The 12,678-nt window shown below is 40.1% G+C and overlaps 3 protein-coding genes across 3 annotated transcripts in view; all 3 read right to left on the minus strand.

The window, feature by feature from the left end:
• Window positions 1-12,678, minus strand: part of LOC148947364 (lactase/phlorizin hydrolase-like) — a 232,719-nt gene that overhangs the window by 135,285 nt on the left and 84,756 nt on the right. The window lies entirely within an intron of this gene.
• The window catches only part of LOC148947365 (uncharacterized), a 511,279-nt gene that overhangs the window by 47,468 nt on the left and 451,133 nt on the right, over window positions 1-12,678 (minus strand). The window lies entirely within an intron of this gene.
• The window catches only part of LOC148947366 (uncharacterized), a 37,081-nt gene that overhangs the window by 7,132 nt on the left and 17,271 nt on the right, over window positions 1-12,678 (minus strand). The gene's annotated exons all lie outside the window — the stretch shown is intronic.

The following is a 12,678-nucleotide window of genomic DNA, read 5'->3' on the forward strand; positions in this document are numbered from 1 at the left end:
CTTTTTTAATTAAAATAATGAAAAAGTATTTATTAGTAGAGTTAAAGAAAAGTTTTGTTCAACATTGGGGAGGAACGAATAAACCTAGGGGAGCAAAGATATTTACTGGGGGATATAAGTTTTTCGATGCTTTTATCTTTAGATGTTTGGATTTATTTTTCTTTTTGTTCAATTTTGCATGACGTCACAGATACAACAAAAACTTAGTTTCCAGGTTCTCTCCAGTAATTATTTTTTTCAAATGATTAATATTCTCCTGAGATTCGTTGGGGTTTTCGCTGTTGCTTCTCTTCTAACTGCACATTTTATTTAAGGTTTGCTGTGATCCTCGGTGTTACTTGTTTCTACCGGTAGATTCCGTTGTCATTCATTTTTGTTTTTGATTCGTTGTGATTTTTGTTATCACATATCTCCTAAGCGCACTCATTCATTTTCGTTTATCGTTACATCAGGCATTTTGTCCTTGCCTTTTTCTTTAGGTGTTCGGATTCATTAATTATCTTGTATAATTTCGCATAACCTCGTGTATATTATATAATTAATATTTTTCTTTAATTACGTTGTTATATAATGCAGAAACAAACAAAGATGTTCCATTGCATATAACCTCCGAGATATTTAAATCACGCTTTAGCGTAAATATCATTTTATCTTAGTTTTAAGTCATAAGGTGGTAAATCAGCAATTTTAGTTGAGATTAGGCGTTCCCATGGCTCATAGTATCATTTTAGTACCTATGATGCATACAAAATTAAACAAGATGACGAATGAACTCGGACAGCTAAAACAAAAGCTACGTAAAAATGTTTTACGTAATTGTAATTACCGTAACGCCACCAGTGTAAGTGACACAGTGCCACCAGTGCCACTACAAATGGTACTAGTGTATGAAATTAATGCCCGCACTTCTGACTCCAGTATTCGTAATCTAATGAGCTGCCATGATTAGTCCTAGACCCCCTAGTATAAATTCTCTGGCACCAACGCTGGTAATCAGTGTCAGTTACGCGACCTACGGTACCATGGTCAATTCTGAAACGCCACCAATAATTTCTTTAAAAATATCTCTTTGGTTGGGTGTGAGTCCTCCAGTGGATATTCCTATGACAGTAAACTCCAGATGCTTTCTTCCCAACTCTACCAGAATACAGGAAAATAATCTACATCAATCGTAAAAATATAAATCACATTTATTTACCAACGTAAACTCCAATATTAACTAGCTAAATTCTAAACGGGAACTGCCTTAAAAAGTGTTTATACAGAAAAAAGGTAAGGTCTCCTGTTTCACCGTGACATGATATTGTGGGCCAAAAAAGTCAATGGCAGCCCCAAAATTGAATCTGCTTTACCCATAAATAATATTTCAATGGCAGCATTTAGCTAGCCCGTCAAAAAGCTAAAATAGAACTTCAGTACAGACCAATTGATTCCCTCTTACGAAATCATTACAATGAAAAAAGGCTTGCCAGTATAGAGTTTGACGTGTAACTAAAATTACACCGTACTATAGGTAAATCTATCATAGGCAGCGCGCTAGCGCTACCAAAGTGGTGGTGATGTGGCCACAATGTGTTTTTTTTTCTCCATACCCGGGTACTTCGTATTGAAGGACTTGTCGTAGAAACTTCGAAAAGGGCTCATTCGATTGGAAACTGGAGTGGCTACTGCCCTTTTTAATAGTCGAAAGTGATTGGAGGGCAACTAGCCCCCCTCCCAACGCCCATCAATTTCCGAAACACATCCAATCAAAATTTCGAAATAGCACTTTTGTTCAGCGTAGTTGATTTCCAGATAGAGAATATGCTTTTGAGGAGGACACTCCCCCACAACCCTCAGGGCAAGGGTTTTGAGTTATGCCCTGGGGGTATATAAGGTTTTTATAGAAGGCATTGTCAAAACAACTTCAAACAGGCTCATTCAATTGGAAATTCAAAGGGCTAGTGCACTTTTTAATACTCGAAAGTGATTGGAGGGCAACTAGCCCCGCCCCCACGCCCATCATTCCCCCAAACGCATCCAGTCAAAATTTTGAGATAGCCATTTCGTTCAGGGTAGTTGATTTCCAGATAGAAAATATGTTTTTGAGGAGGAGGCTCCCCCACAACCCTCAGGGCAAGGGTTTTAAGTTATGCCCTGGGGCATATAAGGTTTTTATAGACGGCGTTGTCGAAGAAAGTTCAAACAGCCTCATTCGATTGGAAATTGGAGTGGCTAGTGCCCTTTTTAATAGTCGAAAGTGATTGAGGGCAACTAGCCTCCCCACGCCCATCATTCCCCAAAACATATCCAATAACAATTTTGAGATAGCCATTTTGTTCAGCGTAGTTTATTCCAGGTAGAAAATATGTTTTTGAGGAGGACACTCCCCCATAACCCTCAGGGCAAGGGTTTTAAGTTATGCCCAGGGGGCATATAAGGTTTTTAGTAGAAGTCGTTGTCGTACAAACTTCAAAACAGGATCATTCGATTGGAAATTCAAAGGGCTAGTGCCCTTTTTAAAAGTTGACAGTGATCGGAGGGCAACTAGGACAACCCAACCGCCCATAATTCCCCCAAACACATCCAATAAAGATTTTGAGATAGCCATTTTGTTCAGCGTAGTTGATTTCCTGATAGAAATATGTTTTTGAGGAGGACACTCCCCCACAACCCTCAGGGCAAGGGTTTTAAGTTATGCCCTGGGGGTATATAAGTTTTTTATAGAAGGCATTGTCGTATAAATTTCAAAACAGGCTCATTCGATTGGAAATTCAAAGGGCTAGTGCCCATTTTAAAAGTCGACAGTGATTGGAGGGCAACTAGGTCACCCCACAAGCCCATCATTCCTCCAAAAACATCCAATCAAAATTTTGAGATAGCCTTTTTGTTCAGCGTAGTTGATATCCAGATAGAAATCTGTTTTTTAGGAGGAGACTCCCCCATAACCCTCAGGGCGAGGGTTTTAAGTTATACCCTGAGGGAATTTAAGGTTTTTATAGAGGGCGTTGTCGTAGAAACTTCAAAACAGACTCATTCTATTGGAAATTCAAAGTGATAGTGCCCTTTTTAATAGTCTATATTGATTGGATGGCAACTAGGCCATCCTACACGCCAATCATTTCCCCAAACGCATCCAATCACAAGTTTGAGATAGCTATTTCTTTCAGCGTAGTTGATATCCAGATAAGAAATATTTTTTTTGAGGAGGACACTCCCCGACAACCCTCAGGACAAGGGTTTTAAGTTATGCCCAGGGGGCATTAAAGGTTTTTATAGAAGGCGTTGTCGTAGAAACTTCAAAACAGGCTCATTCGATTGGAAATTCAACGGGCTAGTGCCCTTTTTAATAGTCGAAAGTGATTGGAGGGCAACTAGCCCCCTCCCCTGCCTATCATTCCCCCAAACACATCCAATCACAATTTTGAGATAGCCATTTTGTTCAGCGTAGGCAAGTTGATTTCCATATAGAAAATATTTTTTTTAGTAGGATACTCCCCCACAACTTTCAGGGCAAGGGTTTTAAGTTATGTTCTTGGGGCATATAAGGTTTTTATAGAAGGGGTTGTCGTAAAAACTTCAAAACAGGCTCATTCGATTGGAAATGGGAATGGCTAGTGCCTTTTTTAATAGTCAAAAGTGATTGGAGGGTAATAGCCCCCCCCCACGCCCAGCAGTCCCCCAAAAACATCCAATCAAAATTTTGAGATAGCCATTTTGTTCAGCGTAGTGGATTTCCAGATAGAAAATACGTTTTTGAGGAGGACACTCCCCCAAAACCCTCTGGGTATGGGTTTTAAGTTATGCCCTTGGGGCATATAAGGTTTTTATAGAAGTCTGTTTCGTAGAAACTTCAAAACAGGCTCATTTGATTGGAAATTCAAAGGGATAGTGCCCTTTTTGATAGTTGAAGGTGATTAGAGGGATACTAGCCCCCCCCACGCCCATCATTCCCACAAACATATCCAATCTAAATTTTGAGGTAGCCATTTTGTTCAGCGTAGGCTAGTTGATTTCCAGATAGAAAATATTTTTTTGAGGAGGACACTCCCCCACAACCCTCAGGGCAAGGGTTTTAAGTTATGCCCTGGGGGCATATAAGGTTTTAATAAAAGGGCGTTGTCGTAAAACATTCGAAACAGGCTCATTCAATTGGACTTTCAAAGGGCTAGTGCCCTTTTTAATTGTCGAAAGTGATTAGAGGGCAACTAGCCCCCCCCCCCCCCGCCCATCATTTCCCAAAAACATCCAATCTAAATTTCGAGATAGCCATTTTGTTCAGCGTAGGCTAGTTGATTTCCAGATAGAAAATATGTTTTTGAGGAGGACACTCCCCCCAACCCTCAAGGCAAGGGCTTTAAGTTATGCCCTGGGGTATGTAAGGTTTTTATAGAAGGCGTTGTCGTAAAAACTTCAAAACAGGCTCATTCGATTGGAAATTCAAAGGGCTAGTACCCTTTTTAAAAGTCGACAGTGATTGGAGGGCAACTAGGCCACCCCACACGCCCATCATTTCCCCACACTCATCCAATCAAAATTTTGAGATAGCAATTTCTTTCAGCGTAGTTGATTTCCAGATAAGAAATATGTTTTTGAGGAGGACACTCCCCCACACCCCTCAGGGCAAGGGTTTTAAGTTATCCCCAGGGGTCATTTAAGGTTTTTATAGAGGGCGTTGTCGTAGAAACTTCAAAACAGGCTCATTCAATTGGAAATTCAAAGGGCTAGTGCCCTTTTTAATAGTCGAAATTGATTGGAGGGCAACTAGGCCACCCCACAAGCCAATCATTCCCCCAAACACATCCAATCAAAATTTTGAGATAGCTATTTCTTTCAGCGTAGTTGATATTGAGATACGAAATTTTTTTTTTTGAGGAGGACACTCCCCCACAACCCTCAGGGCAAGGGTTGTAAGTTATGCCCAGGGGGCATTTAAGGTTTTTATAGAGGGCGTTGTCGTAGAAACTTCAAAACAGGCTCATTTAATTGGAAATTCAACGGGCTAGTGCCCTTTTTAATAGTTGAAAGTTATTGGAGGGCAACTAGCCCCCCTGCCTATCATTCCCCCAAACACATCCAATCACAATTTTGAGATAGCCATTTTGTTCAGCGTAGGCAAGTTGATTTCCAGATAGAAAATATTTTTTTTAGTAGGATACTCCCCCACAACCCTCATGGCAAGGGTTTTAAGTTATGCCCAGGGGGCATATAAGGTTTTTATAGAGGGGGTTGTCGTAGAAACTTCAAAACAGACTCATTCGATTGGAAATTCAAAGGGCTAGTGCCCTTTTTAATAGTCGAAATTGATTGGAGGGCAACTAGGCCACCCCACAAGCCAATCATTCCCCCAAACACATCCAATCAAAATTTTGAGATAGCTATTTCTTTCAGCGTAGTTGATATTGAGATAAGAAATTTTTTTTTTTGAGGAGGACACTCCCCCACAACCCTCAGGGCAAGGGTTTTAAGTTATGCCCAGGGGGCATTTAAGGTTTTTATAGAGGGCGTTGTCGTAGAAACTTCAAAACAGGCTCATTCGATTGGAAATTCAAAGGGCTAGTGCCCTTTTTAATAGTCGAAAGTGATTGGAGGGCAACTAGCCCCCTCCCCTGCCTATCATTCCCCCAAACACATCCAATCACAATTTTGAGATAGCCATTTTGTTCAGCGTAGGCAAGTTGATTTCCAGATAGAAAATATTTTTTTTAGTAGGATACTCCCCCACAACTTTCAGGGCAAGGGTTTTAAGTTATGTTCTGGGGGCATATAAGGTTTTTAATGAAGGGGTTGTCGTAAAAACTTCAAAACAGGCTCATTCGATTGGAAATGGGAATGGCTAGTGCCTTTTTTAATAGTCAAAAGTGATTGGAGGGCAATAGCCCCCCCCCCCCGCCCAGCATTCCCCCAAACACCTCCAAACCAAATGTTTAGATAGCCCTTTGGTTCATCCGAGTGGATTGCCAGATAGAAACGACGTTTTTGAGGAGGACACTCCCCCAAAACCCTCTGGGTATGGGTTTTAAGTTATGCCCTTGGGGCATATAAGGTTTTTATAGAAGTCTTTTTCGTAGAAACTTCAAAACAAGCTCATTTGATTGGAAATTCAAAGGGATAGTACTCTTTTTAATAGTTGAAGGTGATTAGAGGGAAACTAGCCCCCTCCCCCCACGCCCCGCCGTCCCCCAAACATATCCACACTAAATTTTGAGGTAGCCATTTTGTTCAGCGTAGGCTAGTTGATTTCCAGATAGAAAATATGTTTTTGAGGAGGACACTCCCCCCAACCCTCAAGGCAAGGGCTTTAAGTTATGCCCTGGGGTATGTAAGGTTTTTATAGAAGGCGTTGTCGTAAAAACTTCAAAACAGGCTCATTCGATTGGAAATTCAAAGGGCTAGTACCCTTTTTAAAATCGACAGTGACTGGAGGGCAACTAGGCCACCCCACACGCCCATCATTCCCCCAAAAACATCCAATCAAAATTTTGAGATAGCCATTTTGTTCAGCGTAGTTGATTTCCAGATAGAAATCTGTTTTTGAGGAGGAAACTCCCCCACAACCCTCAGGGCAAGGGTTTTAAGATATACCCCAAGGGCATTTAAGGTTTTTATAGAGGGCGTTGTCGTAGAAACTTCAAAACAGACTCATTCAATTGGAAATTCAAAGGGATAGTGCCCTTTTTAATAGTCGAAATTGATTGGAGGGCAACTAGGCCATCCTACACGCCCATCATTTCCCCAAACGCATCCAATCAAAATTTTGAGATAGCCATTTCTTTCAGCGTAGTTGATTTCCAGATAAGAAATATTTTTTTGAGGAGGACACTCCCCCACACCCCTCAGGGCAAGGGTTTTAAGTTATCCCCAGGGGGCATTAAAGGTTTTTATAGAGGGCGTTGTCGTAGAAACTTCAAAACAGGCTCATTCGATTGGAAATTCAAAGGGATAGTGCCCTTTTTAATAGTCGAAAATGATTGGAGGGCAACTAGCCCCCTCCCCTTCCTATCGTTCCTCGAAACACATCCAATCAAAATTTTGAGATAGCCATTTTGTTCAGCGTAGACTAGTTGATTTCCAGATAGAAAATATTTTTTTTTAGGAGGATACTCCCCCACAACTTTCAGGGCAAGGGTTTTAAGTTATGTCCTGGGGGCATATAAGGTTTTTATAGAAGGGGTTGTCGTAGAAACTTCAAAATAGGCTCACTCGATTGGAAATGGGAATGGCTAGTGCCCTTTTTAATAGTCAAAAGTGATTGGAGGGCAATAGCCCCCCCCCAAACCCATCATTCCCCTAAACACATCGAATCAAAATTTTGAGATAGCCATTTTGTTCAGCGTAGTTGATTTCCAGATAGAAAATATGTTTTTGAGGAGGACACTCCCCCAAAACCCTCTGGGTTTTAAGTTATGTCCTTGGGACATATAAGGTTTTTATAGAAGTCGTTTTCGTCGAAACTTCAAAACAGGCTCATTCGATTGAAAATTCAAAGGGATAGTGCCCTTTTTAATAGTATAAGATGATTGGAGGGAAACTAGCCCCCCCAGCCCATACTTCCCCCCAACATATCCAATCTAAATTTTGAGGTAGCCATTTTGTTCAGCGTAGGCTAGTTGATTTCCAGATAGAAATTTTTTTGAGGAGGACACTCCACCACAACCCTCAGGGCAAGGGTTTTAAGTTATGCCCTGGGGGCTAATAAGGTTTTAATAGAAGGGCGTTGTCGTAAAAAACTTCAAAACAGGCTCATTCAAATGGAAATTCAAAGGGCTAGTGCCCTTTTTAATATTCGAAAGTGATTCGAGGGCAACTAGCCCACCCCTCACGCCCATCATTCCCCCAAACGCATCCAATCAAAATTTTGAGATAGCCATTTCATTCAGCGTAGTTGATTTTAAGATAGAAAATATGATTTTGAGGAGGACAGTCCCCCACAACCCTCAGGGCAAGGGTTTTAAGTTATGCCCTGGGGGAATATAAGGTTTTTATAGAAGGCGTTGTCGTAGAAAATTCAAACAGGCTCATTGGATTGGAAATGGGAGTGGCTATTGCCCTTTTTAATGTCGAAAGTGATTGAGGGCAACTAGCCTCCCCACGCCCATCATTCCCCTAAACACATCCAATCAAAATTTTGAGATAGCCATTTTGTTCAGCGTAGTTGATTTCCAGATAGAAAATATGTTTTTGAGGAGGACACTCCCCCACGACCCTTAAGGCAAGGGTTTTAAGTTATGCCATGGGGGCATTTAAAGTTATTATAGAAGGCGTTGTCGTAGAAACTTCAAAACAGGCTCATTCGATTGGAATTTCATAGGGCTAGTGCCCTTTTTAGTAGTCAAAAGTGATTGGAAAACTAGCCCCCCCCCACACACACACGCCCACCATTCCGTCTCAACACATCCAATCAAAATTTTGAGATAACCATTTTGTTCAGCTTAGTTGATTTCCAGATAGCAAATATGTTTTTTAGGAGGACATTCCCCCTCAAGACCTCAGGGCAAGGGTTTTAAGATATGTCCTGGGGGCATATAAGGTTTTTATAGAAGGCATTGTCGTAGAAACTTCAAAGCAGGCTCATTCGATTGGAAATTCAAAGGGATGGTATCCTTTTTAAGAGTCGAAATTGATTGGAGAGCACATAACCCCCCACGCCCATCGTTCCCCCAAACAAATCCAATCTAAATTTTGAGATAGCGGTTTTGTTCACTGTAGGCTAGTTGATTTCCAGATAGAAAATATGTTTTTAAGGAGGACACTCCCCCCCCCAACCCTCAGGGCAAGGGTTTTAAGTTATGCCCTGGGGGCATATAAGGTTTTTGAAGAAGGCGTTGTCGTAGGAACTTCAAAACAGGCTCATTCGATTGGAAATTCAAAGGGGTAGTGACCATTTTAATAGTCGACAGTGATTGGAGAGCAACTAGGCCCCCCCACACGCCCATCATTCCCCCAAACACATCCAATCAAAATTTTGAGATAGCCATTTTGTTCAGCGTTGTTGATTTCCAGATAGAAATATATTTTTGATTAGGACACTCCCCCACAACCCTCAGGGCAAGGGTTTTAAGTTATGCCCTGGGGCATATTAGGTTTTTATAGAAGGCGTTGTCGTAGAAGCTTCAAAACAGGCTCATTCGATTGGAAATTCAAAGGGCTAGTGCTCTTTTCAATCGCCGAAAGGGATTGGAGGGCAACTAGCCCCCCCCGCCCATCATTCCCCCAAACGCAGAAGGTGTTGTCGTAGAAACTTCAAAAGGGGCTCATTTGATTGCAAGTTCAAAGAGTTAGTGCCCTTTTAAATGGTCGAAAGTGATTGGAGGGCAACTATCCCCTCCAAGCCTATTATTGCCCCAAACACATCCAATAAATGTTCTGAGATAGCCTTTTTGTTCAGCGAGGGCAACTAGCCCCCTCCCACGCCCATCTTTCCCCTAAACGCATCCAATCAAAATTTTGAGATAGCCATTTCGTTCAGCGTAGTTGATTTCAAGATAGAAAATATGTTTTGAGGAGGACACTCCCCCACAACAGTCAGGGCAAGAGTTTTAAGTTATGCCCTGGGGGCATAAAAGGTTTTTAATAGAAGGCGTTATCTTAGAAACTTTAAAAAAGGCTCATTCGATTGTATATACATTGGCCTAGTGCCCTTTTTAATAGTCGAAAGTGATTGGAGGGCAACTAGACAGCCCCCCCCTTCTTCCTAGTTTCACGCTTGGTAGATTATTTGATTTTATTTTTGCCCATTTTTTGTTTAATGGAGTTCTTTACTTTTCTTTGGAAAACTTATTTTGTGGAAAAAGTTTTTTTTCTTTAATGTATATGAAAATAAGGGACATTTATCTGATAGAAATGGGGCTCGGCTCCAGCAGTAATGAAAAATTAATCACAAAGTAATGACAAACCATAATGAGGCAAAATGAAATCTGTAGCTAAAAAATATTCAACAACAAGCATAATAATGAATCACAAAAAAAAAAAAACAATCAACCAAATAAACAGTTCGAAGACAGGCGACAGCGATAGTCAGATCGAATCGCAAACGAAAATAACGCACAACACAACTAAGGTTAAAAGTCAAAAGACACCAAAACACAACGAATCACAAACGAAAATTATGCACAACTAAATCTGACGTTGGAAAGCATGCGACAACTAAAAAGGGAGCAATCACAGAGATTTGCCGATGAAGCTGAATTACAAATCTATACAGTCAGAATACTTCCGTCAACAACAATTGCAACGATTCAGAAAAAAAGTGAAGAAAAAAGAAACATACGGTTCGAAGATAAGCGGCAGTAAAAATTAGAACTACTCAAAAAAAAGTTAAGAACAAAGAAATATAAAACAAAAAGATATGCCACAGCGAGAACAAGGAAATATGCGGTTAAAAGATAAGCGGCAGTCAGAATTACAAGCAATGGCGAAAATGCGAGTGTTGATTGTATTGAAAAACAAAGAATTGTGCTGTTAGAACACAAGCGACAGCAGAAATCAGAAAGAGTCAAAAATGAAAGTGAAGAAGAAGAAATATCAACTTAGATGAACTACGCCATCACAATCTTCGAAACCAACAAAATGTGAGCAAAGCCCAATACAAATCTGTAAAGATGCCATAGACTACTCAATGGTTGGTTACAGTGACCCTTCAACGTTCTATGTGTTCCTTGGGGAGCCCTTTATTTTCCCAAGGAAAGAGTAGCAAACAAAGCTGAATCATTTGGAGGTTGCTGCTTACAACGAGAATCAATATGTACAAGCCTACCCATGCCGAGTGCCGGGCCCAGCGTCGGAATCAGCTACATGTTTTTTTTTAACTGGATTATTGACATTTCCGGCCCCTAAAACGATCTAGAAAGGTCACAACTTTCCAAATAAACCCTCAACATTCTATGTGTTCCCTGGAGAGCCTTCCATTTTCCTGAGGAAACAGTATAAACAGTCTACACTTTGTGAGGTTTGTTGACGAAATATTAAGAGCTTAATTATGACTTTACTTGACGATGTCACACAGGAGGCTTCTTTTTCGAAGATTAAAGTTAATGCTATTAAATCGTCAGTTACGACACTTAATTTTTTTAAATCACCCCCTTCTTTCACAAACCCCATTCCTCCCAAAATCTCTGTCATATTCATTAAATTACTTGGGGCGACAATTACTGTTGCCTTGAAGGGGGATGCCCATGTTCAAAACATCCTCCAACAAACTTCCCCTTCGGTTTCCCATATGAAATTTTGATAAAATCTTCTCTCCCCCCTTAGGATCGTCAACTTTATTGTTCTTTTATGTGGCCAATTCTGGAGTTTTCTTGTTCAGTGTGTCATTTCAGTCTTTCTTCAGAGCATATTTATAAGATTGAAAATGTCCAAAAACGAGCACTTAGAATCATAAATGGTTAAGGAAAGGTTCCATATCATTATCTACTAGGTAAATTCAAGCTCCTTACGCTTGCCGAGAGAAGGAACCTCCTGTGCCATTGTTTCGGTACCAAGACCCTGTCTGTTCCCCGATTACGTTCCATCATCCCCAAGCCCTACCTTCCCACCCGCAACACACCGTCTCGTATAAACTCCCAAAAATTCCCCAAACTGACTCCCACCCCTGCTAAACATGAAAGGTATTGGAAATGTTTTGTTCCGAGTTTTGTTGAGTTGTATAAAAGCCAGGAAAACTAGTCATTAATTTTATTGTTATCTATTTTTTTTCTTTTTTGTGACGTTAAATTCTAATTTGGCAACCATGCTGTGAAATAAATTTTTAAATTAAATTCTAGTCTAAGACTAAACATTGCCATGATCCTCGCGTTATTCTTTAGTTTAAAGTCATGAGGTGTCAAATCAGCAATTTTCAACAATAATAAATTATATAGGCTTGTTTTTCTCCTGGGACTCTTTGTGATTCTCACTGTTGCTTCTCTTCTAACCACAGATTTCATTTACGATTAGATGTGAACACCCCTGTTGCTTATTTTCGAACCGCAGATTTCTTAGTTCATTATTTTCATTTGGGATTTGTTGTGATGCTTGTTTTCACATGTCTTCTAGCCGAAGATAATGTTTTGCTTCATTTTCATGCATCATTACCTGAAAAATTTTTCCATGCCCTTTACTTTAGATGTTCTGTTCATTCAAATCATGTGTAATTTCGCATAGCGTCATAGATATCAAACAAAATTCTTTCCCAGATTTTCCCCAGTGGGTATATGTTTGTTTTAAATGCGTTATTATATAATTCAATAACAACCAACAGTGTTCCATTGCCTATGCCATCCGAAAATTCCAAATAACGCATTAGGATAATTTTCGATTTTATTCTTTAGTTTCAGGTGAAATTCATCAAAATTCTTAAGAAATTCTGGTGAAAATCCAGTTCCTCCTTCCTTTTTACCCTTTACAGACTGTAAAGTAAAGCGGTCCTTATTCCATTGTAGGAACTGAAATATATAAATAAACAGAATAGCATAAATATCGAGTAATTCTTTGGTTTTAATTCAGAGTTGAAGTAAGGAATTACGATGTAAATTCAAATACCCCTTCCCGTTTATCCTTCACAGAGACGCTAAAAATCACGTAATTATTTCAATGTAGTTACAGAAATATCCAAAGTACGTTTAGAATAATTATCGTAATATTATTTAGTATTAGGTCATAGAGTGGCAAATCAGCAATTTCAGTAGAAGGGCCTTATTGACTCCGATCACTCACCCC

Source organism: Artemia sp. Qi Xiang Cuo, chromosome 10 (genome assembly GCF_049724085.1).
Source record: "Artemia sp. Qi Xiang Cuo chromosome 10, ASM4972408v1, whole genome shotgun sequence".
Classification (NCBI taxonomy): Eukaryota; Metazoa; Arthropoda; class Branchiopoda; order Anostraca; family Artemiidae; genus Artemia; species Artemia sp. Qi Xiang Cuo.